This window comes from Protopterus annectens, chromosome 1.part0, assembly GCF_019279795.1.
Source record: "Protopterus annectens isolate FY-2018-M chromosome 1.part0, PAN1.0, whole genome shotgun sequence".
NCBI lineage: Eukaryota > Metazoa > Chordata > Ceratodontiformes > Protopteridae > Protopterus > Protopterus annectens.
This window is the reverse complement of record NC_056725.1, coordinates 972,487,326-972,506,176: the sequence shown is the minus strand read 5'-3', so window position 1 is coordinate 972,506,176 and position 18,851 is coordinate 972,487,326. Positions and strand designations below refer to the sequence as shown.

General features: G+C 40.9%; 1 protein-coding gene across 1 annotated transcript in view; it reads right to left on the bottom strand.

The window, feature by feature from the left end:
- LOC122801643 (serine protease 52-like) overlaps positions 1 to 18,851 on the bottom strand; it is a 263,807-nt gene that overhangs the window by 79,013 nt on the left and 165,943 nt on the right. The window lies entirely within an intron of this gene.

Sequence of the window (18,851 nt, the reverse complement as noted above, 5' to 3'; positions counted from 1 at the left end):
AGCTTTCATCTTGTCTCCTGCCTTGCCAACCTTTTGGCATTGCTCTCAGGTCCTGCACTACCCTGATACATCTCTGGAAATCCCAGGCCAATAAAAGTTCTGCATAATATGTCTCTTTATATGTTTTATGCTCCTATGACCTGCAAAGGGAATATCATGGGCTGTGGCTAGAAGTTCCAGATGGTAGACTCTGGGCACTGCCAACTGATGTAATCTCTCACCCTCTAGCCATCCCTCAAGGGTCCACTCTCTGTACAGTAACCCTTTGTCCCAGTATACAGATTCCCCCTTCCCTTGAGAATCAATAGATTTAAACAGACCCAAACACTGCTGAAGGTAGTCCAAGGAAAAATACAAGATACACAGAAAATCCTGAACGTACCACCACGGATATTCCACTTGCGATGCTTGATGCAAAACAGTAGAACAATACTCATAAAAGACAGCTTTATTAAAACCTTCGAGATAAAATATATGTGCGAAACACATAAAGAGCCTGTTAGAAATAAATCACCAAATTAAGGTCTTTCGGCCATAGCCTTCTTCAGATCCTGATTACTTAGGCTCTGTCTTCATAAATTAAAAAGCAAACTCCACCAATCATTGCATCTTCACAGGGCTAACATCTTCTATTCAACCTATCAAGAAAACATCCAATTTTACATCGCATTTAGGTTAAGCCTCCATTTATTAACCAATAGAAAAAAACTTTCCTTTAAAACAGTTTTTAGCAGCATTACCCCATCCAAGCCTGGAGTACGATCTGCTCTAAGGTTAATGATCCCTTTTATTTCAGCTGTTTCTGTTTGATTTTGGATATCACCACCTCTATTGCCTTCATAAATCTGTTCCAAGGCTTTGAACCTGAAAGAATGTGACAGAAACATCAATACATGGTTGGCCAGGGCATTGCTTTTAACCTTATTCTGCACATCCCGTAGATGGATCCTCTCCTTAAATTGTTGATTCTATCCTTTCTCATTGGTTCTGAGGATCTGGATAGAACACTGAGAGATTGATGTCTTGATTCAAAATAAACTCTGAAACAACTTTGGGCATAAATGAGGGATTTTCTCTTAATGTAACCCTATCTTTATGGAAGACCAGATAGAGTTCACTCACAATGAGAGCTTGCATCTCAGATACTCCTCCTGCAGATGTCAGAACAATGAGGAGTACAGTCTTCCATATAATGAACCTTAACTACACTGATGAACAGGTTTAAAGGGTGACAGAGTTAATTTTTTTAGCACAAAGTTAAGATCCCAGGAAGGAGAAACATGTTATCTATGAGGCCAAAGATGCAAAAACTCCCTTTAGAAACTGTTTTACCAAAAACAGAGATGATCCCCCAGTGATGCAGATATCCTTCAGGAGGGTCTGTATCAGAAAAATAATTGGTGCGTGAGCCATGACCTAAAACTAAATGCGAAAACATGCATTATCATACCTTTTGGGAAGTCAAATACCCCCATACATCACAGCATCAATGAGATGAGAGATCTAGGTACAGACAGAGAGAGAGAGAGACAGACAGAGATAGTAGCCTGAACTTTGACCACCATCCAAGGAACTTATAGTCCCACTGTCCTCAGCCCTCATTAGACCAATCACAGGAAATATTTTAAAACAACAGTGTGTCATCTGGCATGTACTTGACTAGCCACTTGCAGCAGCTGGAGTGACATCAGGGATTTTTCATAAGAAAATGCAAGGTGTAAACAACATATCCTGTGCAGATACACTAAAAGCCTTATCCCATTACTGTGTCTCCTAACTACTATTAAGGGGTGACCTATGCCTGACCTACAAGCCACTCACAAATCCAGCCCTGATGTAACTGCTAAGCATCCGCACGTCAAATGGCACTAGGGTCACCTGATCTAGGGATCTAAACATAGTCAGCAACTCAAACAAAACATGCTGGAGAGACAGATATGTGTTTCAGAGATTGCCCCTTCTTCAGAACAGGCTTTCTGTTCGCATTAAGCACAGCCCTTCCATGGTCCTCTTCAAATGCAGTTTGGATCAAATGGATGGGGAAATCACAAATTCACAACTGGGGTAGTGCCTGTGTCCCTTATGCACAGAGGCAGTCTGTGAGATACTCAAGGCATAGGCACAAATCCATGTCATTCTCTTGCCCCTAGAGGCCATATAGTGGGTAAAATCAGGTTATATTGGCTAGGTTTGTAAGAGTTCTTATTCTATTAGCTTAGTAATCTCCTATGAGCCTATGAACCTATGAAAGTAGAGGATCCATGGGCAGACATGCTGAAATCATAACAAGATGTACCTTGACAGTGGAATAAGAAAGGACCGGGGAAAGTAACTCACACAAATATTTCGAAACGGTGGTACATATCCCTGATGGGGCCCTGGTTATTGGCCAGACACCAACTACAAAATCCTTTTCTACTTGCCAAAATATAAGGTCTTCTTGCCTTCCTTAGTACCTGCTGTACATCCTCATGAAAGAGGTGCCTAAAAGGTATCAAAATCGAATCATCCAGGCAGGTAGTTAAAATTGTTTGAGACTAGGTTGTATCAAACTCCCCTCATCTTGTCTGAATAGGTAAGGAAACTTGTGGTAATTGCCCTTGGCCAATTCCATAAGAATCAATGCTGCCTGGACCAAAAGGGAGTCACCACAGTGATCTTGGCAGATTCCTTCTGAATCTTCAGAAATATCCTGGATCATGGCCGGCCTTAGGCATAGGTGAACTAGGCGACCTCCTAGGGCACTGTACAGCTGGCCTCATAAAGGGTGGAATTTTATGTATTTATTTATTTAATTAATGTACTTTTGTTATTTTGCAATCTTCTCGGTGCCCTGTCTCTGAGTGAAGGGTGCCAAGAAGATTGCAAAATAAAACCAGTGGGCGAAGGGAATGGGAAAACGCCCGCCCACTTCCACTTTTATAGCTTCAGGTTGGCCAGGAGGCTGGCTTCAACAAGTAAAAAAAAAAATGTTGTCATCATGCGTGGAACTTAAGTTACTTCAGTGAAGAGAAGGGTTAAAGTCATGAATGCATGTGTGGCCGTTCAGATTCAATACAAGGTAAGTGTAAGTGTGAGTCTATGTGTAAGTTAAGCTGTTCGTTTCTGTATGTGAGAGAAAGTGTGTCTGTGTGTATATGTGTTTGTATGTAATTTAAATTAGTCGTTCTGTTACTATGAGTGTGTGTGTGTGTGTGTGTGTGTGTGTGTGTGTGTGTGTGTGTGTGTGTGTGTGTGTGTGTGTTGCTGTGTGAGAGAGTATGTGTGTGTTACTTTGTGGGAGAGTAGGTGTGTCACATTGAATTGATTGTATCCCTAACACCACCTCAGCACAGGTACAATGCTTATATTCATAACTAACATTATCTCAGCACATGTAGTATGCTTATATCCATAAGTAATACTACATCAGCACATGTACTGTGCCAGTATCCATAACTAATATTACCTCAGCAAGTGCAATGCAATCATATCCGTAATTCTAACCAAAGAACCATGGAATGATTAATTGATGGATGTCATTTTTCTGTATCTGACCAAAACATTTGATTTGGTATACCATGATATGTTTCTGAAGGAGCTGGCACTATAAGGTCTTAAATGTCCAGAATTAAACACACTGGCAATCTATCTGAAGGATTGACTATTTAGAATCTTAATTGGAGTCTTAACTAAGTAGTTTCTTTCTACATCTAAGTCAGTAGATGAGATACCGTAAAGGTCAGCATTTGGTCCTTCTTGTCTTTATCCTATTTCTAAACTAATTTTTATTCAGCCTCACAAAAATGAATGTAATGCTTTATGTGGATGATCTTGTTTTCAGGCAACAAATCACTAAAATTAAAAACAACCACTCAAAAGTGTGTAACTGGGTTTACATTTTGCAACTAACAGTAAATCTTGAGGATACCAAAGCCACAAAGTTTAGCATTCAAGAAAGGCTATGCTTCTTAAAAGAAAACGTACACATTTTAAGCACTGATAGAGATTAAGACTTTAAACACCTTGAAATATGAATCAGTACTGATCTGCTGTCACTTTATGATGTTTACACACTCTCCCTATCTACATATGCTTTGTCATGGTCCTCCAGTTACCAATTTGCAGTTTCATCCAACCTTGAATGGCTGCTCTAAAGGTGTGTGTGTGTGTGTGTGTGTGTGTGTGTGTGTGTGTGTGTGTGTGTGTGTGTGTGTGTGTGTGTGTGTGTGTGTGTGTTGCTTTTAGTCTTGTCCTTTTGGCCCAGGTTGTGACTGAAAATAGTGTAGGTTGACCTGTTCACTTATTCCAGCTAACAAATACATTATATCAAAATAACATATTCTTCGACCATGCCCTTAAATTCTCCAAGCTCATACATACATAAGTTAATCCATAATACTTGTCCACATCTCTCTATTGCAGGATTTCCAACCCATTAACTAAGGAAGTCAGAGAAGCAATGACCAAAGGAGATCATCAATCCTACCTCAGAATGTGTTTTTCCAATCCTGTCATTGACAAGCACTGAACAGAACCAGAGACTACTCAAAATAAAACTGATTTATCACTGCCACTTCAAAACATCTGTGCCACTTTATCTCTGACTCTCAATTAATCTCAGAGATAAGTTGCAGATATTTACGTTGAACTATAAATTGATTCACTAAGACCAGGGTTAACCTTTACAAAGACTGATGAGTTTGAAATAATTCCCAAGAAATATAATGAAGTTTTCCACAACTGCACTTACTACTGCTTTAGCACAAAAATAGCACTTTTATAAGTAATGACCATGTGCAGTATTTTATTTTAGATGGCTTCATTTTTGTAGTATAGTTTAATTGCAGAGTAGCAGATATGGTAATTGTGCAACACTACCCCAAATACCTAGTTTTAGACTAACAGAAAAGGAATGATTTTATTCTTCAGCACTTATTGCTGTGTTCACACATGGCCCTTTCAATTCTTGGGCCAAAAATGTAAAACACTCTTCCAAATGATCTAAAACAAATGTCTACTGTCTTAACCTTCAAAAACAGGATGAAAAAGTTATTTCTTGTAGACGTTGCTTGTAGCTGCATAGGTACTGTTCCATACATGTTGCTTTACTGCTGACAGATTATTTCACTTAGGTTCATATTGTGTATTGTCTAAAATCAGTGGTGTCAATATGGTAACTATACTTTAAAATGTTCTTTCTGAATGGCATTATTTTAAATACTGCAAATGTTTCTTCAGTATAAGGTGAGCATAGCATTTTATATAGTTAGCTTTTTCTATTCTTGTTGCATTTATTAGAAATTTGTGTTACATTTTATTATAACTCGGGCATGAGTGAAAAGGGTCCCATTTATACAGTTCACTTACCTGTAAAATAATAAAAAAATAATAATTTCCCAGAAGTTCACAGTGAAGCGTATAAGAACTGCGATAACAAAGTCTGCAAAGAAACTACAAAATAAATATTGAGCACTCACAATTTTTTTCTTGTTATGAGACTTGAATCTATATATTTGTTGTTGGAGCCAGTTAAAATTTTACCACAATATTCAGGACAAATGCAGCTCACAGCCTGCAGTATTGAAATTTACCAGTAGTCCATAAACAAGGAAGACAAGACCAGTTAAAAAATAAAACACAAAAGGGACTTTATGTCATTAATGTTTCATGCATTCAGGGTTCTGATAAAGTGCAGTGAATTTATGAAAGCTTGGCATGAAAGCTTGAAAGAGTTAACATGTATTCTTTCTGGGGTAAATCCCTCATGTAAAAATGAATGAAATATTTGTACTTAATGTAACAACAGATCTGTAACAGCAGATTCATCCATTTGTAATGCATAAGACTAAGGCCTCAAGCAAAAAGGCTTCAGGGCTAGTCAGACTTTCCTATACTGCTTAGTACTTCACTTCTATTTCAGTTACGCACTGTGCTGTTTTCCCTCTTCAAATCTGATGTTGGGCATGTTAAAGTAGAAATATAAACATATATATATATACACACACACACACACACACACACACACACACACACACACACACACACACACACACACATGCAATACATGTGAACATTTCAACCAAGTCGGAGGAATATGGGTAAGGTCATTACAGAGGATGTAAAATATACTAATCTGAAGTAGTTTACTTCATTTGGTCTTCAACCTGTGGGAATACGGATCCATATCGGATCCAAGCCGGCAAAGATTACTAGCATCAGCTCCAAGCTCCAGACTCCTCCCCTTACCTATAATACACCTCCACTGCCTTCCATCCCTAGATCTCGTTTGCCGCGATTTGTAAAACATCATGTCTCTAGAGCTCCAGCTAGCAGGGTGATTCTGACTGTAAGTTTTTCTAAATTTTCTGTTACTTTTAGCCATTTCAGGTTAGTATAGGTACTCATAAGTGTGGTAGATGCGCACAATGTCCATTCTTAGCTGGGGAAAAAGAATTAACTATTCCAGGAATTGGTTTTAGATTAAAGAGTAATAGTTATTCTAGTTGTTACACCAAAGGAGTAGTATATCTTGCATATTGTAAGACCTGCTGGGCTTACTATGTGGGGAAAACAGAAAGGAACCTGAGAACTCGAATTTATGAACACATAAGAGATGTCAATAAAAAGAATGAAAACAATGTTTTGTTTAGGCACACACTAAAATGTAAAAATACAAATATTAAATTTTGGGTGTTAGAAGAAGTGAAACAAAGAGAGAGGGGTGGTGATTGGGAAACTTTTTTAGAATATAGAGAATTAATATGGCAGATTAAATTGGATTCATGCTCCTATTTGGGCATGAATGTCCATATCTCTTTGAAACCTGCATTGAAATTACTGGCATTAAATCCAAAATAATCTCCAGATTATATTTTATTATTCATAATTATTAATTTTTAACATTGTACTTACATAACATGTTTTGGTACTTGTGTTGGTTAATATGCTTTCAGTACATGTTTTATGCTAAATGTAATTTAAATTTAAATTTATATTTAATTTATATTTATATCTTACATTTTACACTTAAATTTATATATATTATTCGTGTATTCTTATTTTCTTATTATTTTTTGTGACCATAACATAATATTTATATTTATATTCAATATTTATATTCAACAAGCATATACACATATACATTTATGTGCAATTGTTAGTATTCTTATTTATTTAATTATTAATGATATATATTTGCAATATTCTTTACATTTTTTATTCTTTATTTCTTATTTATGAACATTTATACACTTGAGTGTGTACATTATATATTTGTACATATTTATTGTTTTTTAATTTTTTTTTCTTTCGAGTGTTTGTGAATAATAATAGTTATTAATGTATTTTAATGTATTTATATATACTTTTTATTTAAGATTATATATGTACAATTCCTTGGTATCTTAGCAACTTTATGGTTGTACAATATTGTTAGGTTAATTAGTTGGCATGACAATTCATTGGTAGCCAATTACTATTGTTGGAGTATTTAAAGCTGTAATTTATGGTTTCTAATTGATTCTGATGAAGTCTCGTGGTTATAGATGAAAGCGCGCTAAATCCATGTTCTAATCTGTGTTCTGTGTCGTTTGTTTATGGTCGGCACCTATTAAATATACTTATATTTTTATTTATGAACAGAGGGTGTCGTTTTTTGGACCTTATTGGAGGATACACCTTTATTGTGCTGATCAGCGGACTTTTTTCTTTATTTTTCTTTATTTTGGTTTTGGTGAGTGTTTGGAGTCAGAGAGCTTTTGGAGTAATAAGTACTTTCCCCCCCATCACTTTGGTGTCAAGTATAGGTTTGTAGTTGTAGTTAGTTTAGAGTAGTTTGTCTGTGGTGCCCCCCCCCCCTTAGTCAGTCTTGTGTGGTGAGTGGGTGTGTGTTATTAGTCTAAAGAAAGAAAGTTTTTGGTCTTTCTCTTTCTTTTTTTAAGGCTTCTTGCTTGATAGTATGGCTGAAAAGCTTATCTTTAAACGCTGCACAGAGTTTGGCCATAATATCTCCCCAGTGGATGGCCACACTCTGTGTGTGCTGTGCTTAGGTGTGGCCCATCTTAATGTGGAGTGCTCCATTTGTGTGGGGTTCAATCCCTGAGCTTTGAAGGATAGAAAGGCCAAGTTGGCCCTCAAAGGTCTTCTGCCTGCCAATGAACCTCCTTCGTCGTCTTCGGCTTCAATCATAGCGGCTGCTGTGACTGCCTCTCCTGCTTCTCTCCCTCTGGCTTTCCCTCCCTCCCAGGCTGGGATTCAAACTCCTGCATCTAAGCCTGTGGTAGCAAAGCAGAGGAGAGGTAGAGAGTAGGAGAGAGAATCGAAGATGAAGGAAAAGAGGAAAAGGTCCCATGACCTCTCATCCCCGAGCAAGTCTGCATGGATCCGTGACTCCTCTCAACTCCAGTCTCCGAGGTTCTCCCCAGAGCTGGAGGAGGCACATTCAGCCTCCCAGGCCTCAGTTCACTGACCGGCCAGGTCGGAGTACATGGTCTCATCTTGGTCGACCTGTTCTTTATCGGACATGGATCTGGATAAGATGATGAGACGCTTTATCTGTACACAGATCCAGATGGGGGTCTTTCCAGCCCCTCCACCCTCAGGAGGGGGGGAGCTTGCTTCCCTTTTTCCAGCCCATTTCTCCTTCCCCAATCCGACCTTTGGCTTCAGAGTTTTCGGATGCCTTGGTCAGGGGGTCGGCACCAACGTCCTTGCATTGTCAACACTGATAGATGCCTGGAGCATGTCGCATCTGACCAGTTCGGATCAGAGCTGCTCTCAGAGCCGGTGCCTGGGTGTTGGATCCAAGGGAGTGGCACCTTTTCCATCAGCTCCGATGTTGTCAGGCCAGGTTCCCTCCCTTGGAGCTCCATCTATTTTAGGTCGGATCCGGGGAGACTGCCTCCTTATTAGCTTCCCAGGAGGTCCGCTTTCCTTCAGCATTCGATGTGGTAGAACAGGTCCTCTACATCGGATCAAGGCCTCTGACCACCCCCCTCGGACTCCGCCCAGACCTCCTTGGTTCTGTCTTCAGTCCCCATTGTCTTACCAGAGGGACAGCCTGTGCCCGAAGAGCCCCAGATGGTTCCCCCAGAGGAACAGATGGCTTGCAAGTGATCCCCGGAGAGCCCCACGAGAGATATGCCTCACAAGCATACATGCAAGCAGAGGCACTTGGACTCCCCTGAGTCCCTAACCGAGGACACAGATTTAGATGATGGGGAGGGATCCCCAAGATCACTTCCTGATGATGTCTCCTTTGGAGACATCATGGAGATCCTGTGCCAGTGGGGAGGTTGGTCTGCCCCCAAGCCCTCCTCTCATGAGTCTGTGTTTTTGGAGGCTTTCGGCATGGGCCTGTCTACATCTTGGGTGTCCTCTCCCATGGATCCTTTAGTGGATTTGATTACCATGTGAGAGTGGAAGGAACCAGATACTGTGGAGCTGATCCCCAAGCACCCAGATAAAGTTCTGAGTCCCCGTATTGACAGACCTTTCTGGAACAAGGGCTCCCCAGTGGATGCCATGGTGATAGCAGCAGCTACGAAGAAGGAACTATCTCAGGAAAGTTCTTCGGTACACCCTCCTGACCGAGAGTCATGGATGATGGACTGCTTAGGGAAGTGGGTGTGCTTCAGCTACCTTTTCAATAAGAGTGCTGAACTACTTGGCCCATGTCATGAGACTCCAACACTGCAGGATTCTCCACCCAAGTCCATGTCGCAGGAGGACAAGGCTTCGTTTTCTGTTAAAATGACCACTCTGAGAGCAGTATCAAATACGTCCATGTGACTCCCCTCCCATGGTATGGAAGGAGCAGCTAGGGCGTCTGGGTCCGGTGTGTCCATGAGGCGTAATGCCTGGCTCAGGTTGTGCCAATTCACCAAACCCTTTAAGGCATCCTTTGCCAATGCCCCTTATGACAGCTTGACTCTTTTCGGTAAGTCCGCCAAGGAGACACTAGTCCAGAGTGAGAAGGATGGGAAGACACTGTCTGCCATCGCGATCTGCTTCTCTAACCCTCAAAGGTCCTTTTCCCGGAACCAGAGAGGGCAAAAGAAGATGTGGTTCTGGAAGTCTCAGTATTCCTTGGACATGCAGGGCTCTTCTTTCCCTAGAGGCAGAGGGGGACAGAATGAATGCCAGCCCAGAGGATGAGGGGGTCCGCAAAACTTCAAGAATCATTCTCGGACAGACCCAGGCAGCAACCCTGAGGGGTTGCCCTGCTGCTCTTCTCTGGAGGCAGTCAGGGAATGTTTGTCCTTGCACGCAGAGGCATGGGAGTCCATAATAATGGACCGCTGGGTGCTTCAAATCATATCCACAGGATATTCTGTCCCCTTTGTGGGTTCCCCCATAACTCCCAAACACCTCCCAGATGTTCCACCCATGCAAAGGGAGGCAGCAGCACAGGAAATTTCCAAGCTGCTAGGAAACTGAGCCATCGAAACCGTCCCCCCTGATCAGTCCGGATCAGGCTTCTACTCTAGGTTCTTTTCGGTGCCAAAGAAAATGGGGGACTTAAGGCCCATCCGGGACCTCTCTACCCTGAACCTGTTAGTTGTCAAAGAAAAGTTCTAGATGGTTACACTACAGTCCATCATGCCATACCTGCAAGAGAGCAACTAGATGTGCTCGTTAGATCTCCAGGATGCTTACTATCACATAAAAATGTACAGAAGCTCCAGGAGGTTCCTCCACTTTTGGCTAGGGGCCAATCATTATCAATTTTGAGCCCTACCCTTTGGTCTCACTATAGCCCCCAGGGTGTTTACCAAAGTAATGGTGGTTGTAACGGCTCACCTGAGGCTTCAGGGGATTCAGGTCTATCCGTACCTGGATGATTGGCTCCTCACTGCTCCCACTAGGCATCTACTTTCCCAAACCAGGGATTACTTTCTGAAACTTGCCCTGTGTTTGGGTATCACAATCAACACAGCCAAGTCTCTACTAGAGTCTGTACAGGTGATAGATTACATTAGTGCCAGGATAGACACACTACAATACAAAGTGCTCCTGACCTCGGAGAGAGTTCAAAACCTCAGGATGCATGTCTCCCTAATTTACCATTCTCACCTCCCGACAGCAGAACCATTGTTGAGGGCCCTAAGCTAGATGGCAGTGACCATAACTCTCCTTCCATGTGCTCGGCTACACATGCGGATTCTTCAATGGACTCTAGTGGTTCAGTGTTCCCTGTTGGATTTACCACTAACCTATCCTATCCACCTGAGTCAAGGGTGTCAGTCGTCCCTCATATGGTGGATGAGCTCTCCGGACATTTTGGAGGGACAATCCTTTGTTCCAGCCTCGGCCCAAACCACAGTGACCACAGATGCCTCCCAACTCGGGTGGGGGGGCATTGTTCGGGCAGGACAGTCCAAGGCTTGGGGTTCCCCATAGAGGCAAGCTTGCATATCAGTGTCCTAGAGATGAGGGAGGTCCTTCTAGTGTTGCATGCCCTTCATGCCTTTCTTCCTCTGGGGACGATTGCCATTCAATCAGACAACATGTAAGTAGTCTGGTATATCAACAAACAGGAAGAGACCAGATCTTATCCCCTTTGTCACGAGGCCATGAGAGTGTGGGAATGGGCGATCTCCACTGGTCGGTTTCTCATCGCAACACACATTCCGGGACGGTCCAACATTCTAGCGGACAGGCTAAGTCAGACCATTCTGATGCCTTATGAGTGGTCTCTTAATCTATCAGTAGCAGAACAGATCTTCAGCGAGTGGGGTTAACCTTGCTGCAATCTCTTCGCATCTCCTTCCAGCATGAAGTGCAGCACATTTTTCGCTCAGAACCCCTTGCCAGGGGAGTCCCCCCAGAGATGTTCTACTTCATGCTTGGCTTCCCGGTCTTCTGTATGCTTACCCACCAGTTCCTCTCATCCTGGGGTTTCTGCAGAAAGCTTGTCAACTGGGGAGCAAGGTGATCCTCATTGCCCCATTCTGGCCTCACCAGGTATGGTTTCCCTTCCTTTGGTCTCACCTTCTGGCTCTTCCTTGGATCCTAGATCCCCACATTCAGGACCTGATTTCACACCCATTGGGGTGCCTCAACCGAGTCTGGACAGCCTGAAGCTCATGGCTTGGCTGTTCCAGTTCCCATGATTGCTAGGACTCCTGGACTTTCCTCCTCAGTTAAGTCTATTTTGGTAGCTGCTCATAAGTCTTTTACCAGAAAGGTTTATCACAGCAAATGGAAACATTTTTCTTTCTGGGCCTCTCAGAGGAGTTTGGATCCTTTTATGGCTCCTATTTCCGTCATTCTTGATTTTCTAGCTGATATTTTCCAGCATGGAGCTAGTTCTTCTACTGTCAAAGTTCAATTGGCTGCCATTTCTCATTTTTGTGTGGGTGAGAATTCTACATCCTTGGCATCTTCTAGACTGTGTAAAGCCTTTATTAAAGGAACTTTTTTGCTACGCCCTCCGGTCAAAGATCCTGTCCCCCGTGGGACCTTTCTATGGTTCTCCAAGCTCTGGTCACTCTGCCTTTTGAGCCTGCTGCAACTGCAGATCTAAAATTTCTATTATGGAAAACAGTTTTTCTGGTGGCTATTACCTCTGCTAGAAGGGTTTCGGAATTACAGGCCTTGTCCATAAAATTTCTGTACATGATTTTTCAAAAAGATAGAGTTTCCCTTCAAACCAACCCATCTTTTCTTCCTAAGGTGGCATCACCAGCTAATATCAATCAGACTATAAATTTGGCTATGTTCTTTCCCAGTTTTACCAATAGGATGGAATACAAACTACACATGTTGGATGTTCATAGACAGTTGATTCTATTTACACAGGACAAAAAAATGTTCATAAATCTGATCAATTGTTTGTTTCGTTCTATAGACCCTTTTTGGGCAAACCTATTTCCAAGATCACTATAGCTAGATGGATTTCTTCATGCATCCTGCAGGTCTATAAGGACAAAGGTATGTCTCCTCCAGGTCAGGTTAAAGCTCATTCCACTAGGTCCATGGCTACGTCTGCAGCTTTCTGGTCTAGGGTGTCTTTGGATGACATTTGCTCTGGAGCTACTTGGTCCTCATCTCATACTTTTATTTCCCATTACAAATTGGATTTGACATCTAGAAGGAGAGCATCCTTTGGCTCCGCAGTGCTCCAGAATATCCTACCATGAGGGACTCCCAGGAGTTTAGTAGCTGGGGACTCTGTCCCACAGGTTGAAGACCAAATTAAGTAAACTACTTCAGTTAAAGAAGTTATGTACTCACCATAACATTCCATCTGAGTAGTTGTACTTCATTTGTCTTCAACCGTCCCTCCCTCCTTCCCCCGGACCTTGGCGCATGTTCAGCCTATGGGCTGTAGTGTAGGTCACAAGTATGTTATCAGGTCAGGTTCTAAGTATAAGTTCTGTAAACTCAATCTGTGGATGGAAGGCAGTTGAGGTGTATTATGGGTAAGGGGAGGAGTCTGGAGCTCAGAGCTGATGCTGGTAATCTTTGCCGGCTCGGATCCGATACGGATCCGTATTCCCACAGGTTGAAGACAAACGAAGTACAACAACTCAGATGGAACGTTATGGTGAGTACATAACTTCTTTTTATGATAAGTATATAACTTTCATATCTGATAGGAATGGGTACATCATCTGCAACTCACAGGACACATTCAAGCTATTCCTATCAGGTGTTACAATAACGGAACATACTCTTAATAATTGTAGTGCCAAAAGCAGATCTTTTTTTATTAGTTTTACCATAATAAAAATAATCAATTATAAATAACAATTGAAACATAAGTGATGAAGAAAGTTTACTGCTGCTCATGCTAAGTCTGTTTTCAAAGTGCAAATAGCTGTTTTTTGTTTATCAAATGGCACACTGTATTGTAGAATCTGAAAGCAGTGTTGGTAGCATAATTGCGTTTGGTGCAGAGGGCTGTAGATTCTACTCCCACACCATGGAAATGGAGTCCTGATATTGTAGTACCCATATGATTGCTTGTATTATAAGGGGGAAAGGGGTTCTACACTCCCGAGTATGTTCTCTGTATGAGATACGTAGTAACTATGAACTTGTTGGTTTGTTATTTCCTATTGCAATATAACTAACTTACCAGTTTTTTTAATGTAATATAGGCAATTAATTCTTCAAGGACAACAGGCACTGAATTTATAGATAAAACATTAAAATGTAAAGTGGTTTGTCAGTAGCAACCGCTCCATTAGTTACAGATTTCTTTAATGTAGAATTATTCAGATGGTTTTACTTCTGCACAGATTTTGCGTATCGAGTGATATTGGTGGATTGTAATTACAGAAGTTTTGAGTGGCCTTTTATGGCTGAAATTTTCTGAAAATGGTAGTTATTGGTTCATACATTTTGTTTCATTGGTTATTAAAAGAATGTTTAAAACTACAAATTTAAAACCCATTCTAACAAGTGGTGCTGTATTATACAAGGAATATAATTTAATACGATCAGGAAGATGAATCAAAAAACAAATACGTGTATGCATGGCCCTAAAAAATGTGTGCAAGTAGTCTGTATTGAAAATAGCCCAAAGGTAAACTTAATCCTCCAGTGGCCAGATGCATTTTCTATGAATGTGGGTTTTCATGCTATTTTAATGAATGTGAGTTTTGCCGTTTCAATGAGTATGAGTTTCAAGGGCAGAGAAGTTTACTGCTCATGCTAAGTCTGTATTCATTGCGAAACTGTATTGTTTGTTTAGCAAATGGCTATCTGTGTTTGTGTTATTTTATTTCAATATCTGTAAACATTGTGGAAGTAAATAAGAAAACAGTATGCACACTGATAGATTTGAACAGTGTGTATGGTAACTGGTGAGAAATAGCCAAGTAATGGAACACTGGAATGGCTGGGGAGGGGGCTGCTGCTGCAGGGTAGGGGTTGCTGCAAGAGGGGTTGCTCTGGGTGGGGGGCAATCTATTACCCTGCCTAGGGCCCTATTTGACTATGATCCAGTTCTGGTATTTAAAATAGGAAATAAGTACACAAAGGTAGTTGCAGTTTAACTACATTACAAGGTACATTTTTCTTCTTATGCATTTAAATGATTTAAGGAAATTACTGGAGTGGCTTTCTTACTGCAGTGGTGATGCTGCGGTAGCGTTGTCGCCTCACAGTTAGACGTTGTCCGTTCGATTATCAGTTACAGCGTCTACTGTGTGACGACATGCGTGAATGGGCGTTCCTTCGTTGAAGGTTGTGCGTTAGGCCCGGCAAGCCAGCACGTAAAACTCTACTGCCAATCATTAGCGGACCGGAGTTCCGCTGTGGCGAGCCCTAACCGGGAAAAGCCGAAAGACACACACACACACACACACACACACACACACACACACAGACACACACACACACACTCACACACACACTGGAGTGGCTTTCTTGGGGAGTAACCTACCTGTGGGTGTGTCTCAAATAGGGTTGTTTTGTGAGTATGTTGTGGGTAGGGCGTAAGGGGGGCCGGAGCACTACTTCGCCTAGGGTGCCATTTCAGCTAAGGCCGGCCCTATCCTGGATATTAGTGGAATTTGATTGCTTCCCCACTGACCGTGAAACCCTGCCCTCCTAGCTGCTTTACAAACCCCTTTCTTCCAAGATCTGAAACCCTATGACCCATTAATTTCCTTAGGAAACTACCGCCAGGGATTAACTTTACAGGATATGCCCCTAACAGGAAAATGTATCCACTATGCCCCCTACCCTCTAGTGGTGGAAATGTGCACTTAAGCAAATTTTGAGTACTACGATTTTGGGCCTTCTGCTATAATTTTGGATGATCCCATGCTATAATCTTCTAAGCTGGAAAGTTAAGAAGTGTGCTTGGCTTAGAGCTGATAAACAGTGGCTATAAAGAAGTTCTCTAGTACACAGCAGAGAAGCAGCAGGACTCCTAAGAAAAATCAAAAATGAAAACTCTACAGCTGAACTGTTGAGCTATATTTTGAAGACAAATAAATAGCAAATCTAACTCAATACAAATATGAAGGTAACAGTAGGAATTTGCATTTTGTTTTCTTCGCATAAGCAAAGTAAGTAGTTTGTGGTGGCAGACATACACATAATAAACCATCTATGGAAAACAGTCTTGATACAGCAAATTCATGTTGTACTATGTTTCAGGCTTATATTATCATTGACTTCACATGGTTTATGGTTTCCTCAGTTACAAATCTCCCCCACTGCATTGTGTTAGATTTTATTTGTGCATCAGAGCTAAAGTACAGGTGACTGACTGTTACTTAGCTGACAGGTTTTTTCTTCACCCATTCCCATTTATTTAATATTAAAATTACTGAAACTTAATACTTAAGATATCCCTTGCATATGCTGCTTCAGCTGTAAAAAAAAATCAAAGAGCAGCAAACTTAATGCTTCTGATGTGCATTTTATCAGTAGACTGCACTTATATGATAGGACATAAAACAAGAGCTACAGAAGGTACAAATGAAATGCTCTTAGGTCATCTGAACCTGTCTCACTGTAGGTGGAACCACAGAGAAGGCAGATACCCCAGTTCATGAGAGACCCTAAGATGAAACAGGGTATTAAAAAAAAAAAAAACTTAATAGGTGTGGCGTAGTGTGATTTCACAGTGTAAATAGTTCACATGGGTGCCAGGTTTACTTTTAAAGCATTGGTGATCACACTCTAATGTGTCATCACAAATGTCTGATTTGCTAGATCGGCATTCAAAGAATGAGACTGGGAGTATTTTCATGGAATTCATTTTTCTCCACAATACAATTCTTTATGTAGCAGGGGGTATTGGGGTACAGCCCAGTTTAAGACTCAAGCAGCAAGTTTTAATTGCCACTGTTTCACTGTAAGTCCAAGAGTTACTGATCATATTGCTGAGTTCCGATCACTCATGTATCAAACTTCTGGCATGAAGCCAAGCCATGTACTCTTTCAGCACCTTAAAATTCTCTCTGCGTAGATTTATACAAGAGCTCTAAATCTGCAGTTATGCTCCAAGCATGCCAGTGATAAGATGTCTGTTAGAGGCAGAATCTGGTCAAAGTATACCCACTTCATCCATTAAACTGAAGGATATCAGAAGAACAGAAGAAGACAGAGGCAGTACTGAAGCAGCAGTGTTTTGCTTCCTTTTCCTAATTCTGGAAATAGCAAAATAGTTGGAAATAACTGGTGCTGGAAGGCAGATGGGTCAACAATGCAGAAGCTAGGATCAACAGTACCGGAAGAGAAAGACTGCTGTGAGAACTCCCCTTGTAAACCAGGAGTCATGAGCTCAAATCTCATTAGGGTCTATAGCGTCCACCCCTGTGACATGTGGAACATCCAGAGTTTTTGCTGCAGTTAGCTCAGATGATTAAGGCAATAAGATGCTAGTAAGCTGCTTTCTGTGGTTTAGGATTTGACTCCTCCAGCCTCCATTTGCCTACTGAATGAACCTGAAAAGTTCTCATAACCAGACAGTGCTTTAGGAAATGAGGATACACTTCTCAATTGTCTTTTGAACCTCAAGGGTAGCTTTGAACTCATGGCACAAGTGGTGGCAGACATATAGATGACCAACCATCTATATGTATATGATATGTATATATAGTAGTAAGTTGGCATAATGGGTAAGGTGTTTACCTTTCAGATATAAGGTGCAGGGTTTGATTCTCACATGGGGTAATTGAGCAGGCTTAAAATGTCCCTACAAGGTCATTTAGCCAAGTACTGATCTATGAATATATATATATATATATATATATATATATATATATATATATATATATATTAAAAACTATGTTAGATTATCGAATTTTCAGAAACTCGAAAATCATACAGTGAGAAAATGGGTAAATTTTCTGATCCGCACTGTACAGCAATCTACATTCAAAAGGTTCGAGGTTTCAAAAACGCACTCATATGGTCTCAATCACTTCATTTTTGAGTTTTCAAAACTTTATACACACACATATATATATATATATATATATATATATATATATTATACTAAAATAGCCTTGATACTGAGAACAGATGTATCAATGACATATACACAGATAATGCAATGTTACTAACTGCAGGGGAACATAGCACAATACAGTATTTCTGTGGTGATTCCAAGGTAACAATTCAATCCCCTTTAAAAGCCAAAGCTGTGAGTCTTAGGGTTCAATAGGAATTCTACTGCCCACAGCCCATTGCATGTTTGTCTTCCCTTTCAGAAAAGCAGAAGACTGCTGTGGTATGCAGCTTTAGGGATATTGTTGTGGGCGGGAGAAGATAACAGTGATCACCTCTACTTGTAATGAAGCCACTGCAAACCTCTCTTCAATCAAGGAAGGCGGCACGTTGTTATATGGTTTTAAACTACTAGATAAAGGATTTGCTATAACACTCCATGCACATATGTCTATATTATCTTTAGCATATGAATTTACCTGAGCTAGTTAGTCCTTTACCAGTTTTGCACTAGCATTTATCAAAGATCATGTAGATCATGGGAAGGTATATACTGCAGGACAGATGCAGCAACCAGTGCAGCTTGTGACTTAAAATATTTGTGGAGAAGAGAACCTCACTGATGTTCAGGCAACGAGGGGGTGTCATACAATTTCCACAAATATAGCACAGATCATTTCCATTGAAGTTTTTGACAAGAATGTTATTTTGCATTATTCTGATAATATACCATGTCTTGGTGGTGAGGAATTGGCATGTTCTATTGTTTTCCGTACATTGTTCATCAGATAATAGAAATCCTCAGCTATACTGTGAAACATGTTTTGCTCATGTGTAGTGCAGAATGAATTCAGTAGCTTTAGCTTAAAGCAGACAAATAAGGTTCATGCCAGTTGCAAGGATATATTAAGCAATGATTTTCTCTAATGTCCTACATTGAGTTGTTGAACAAG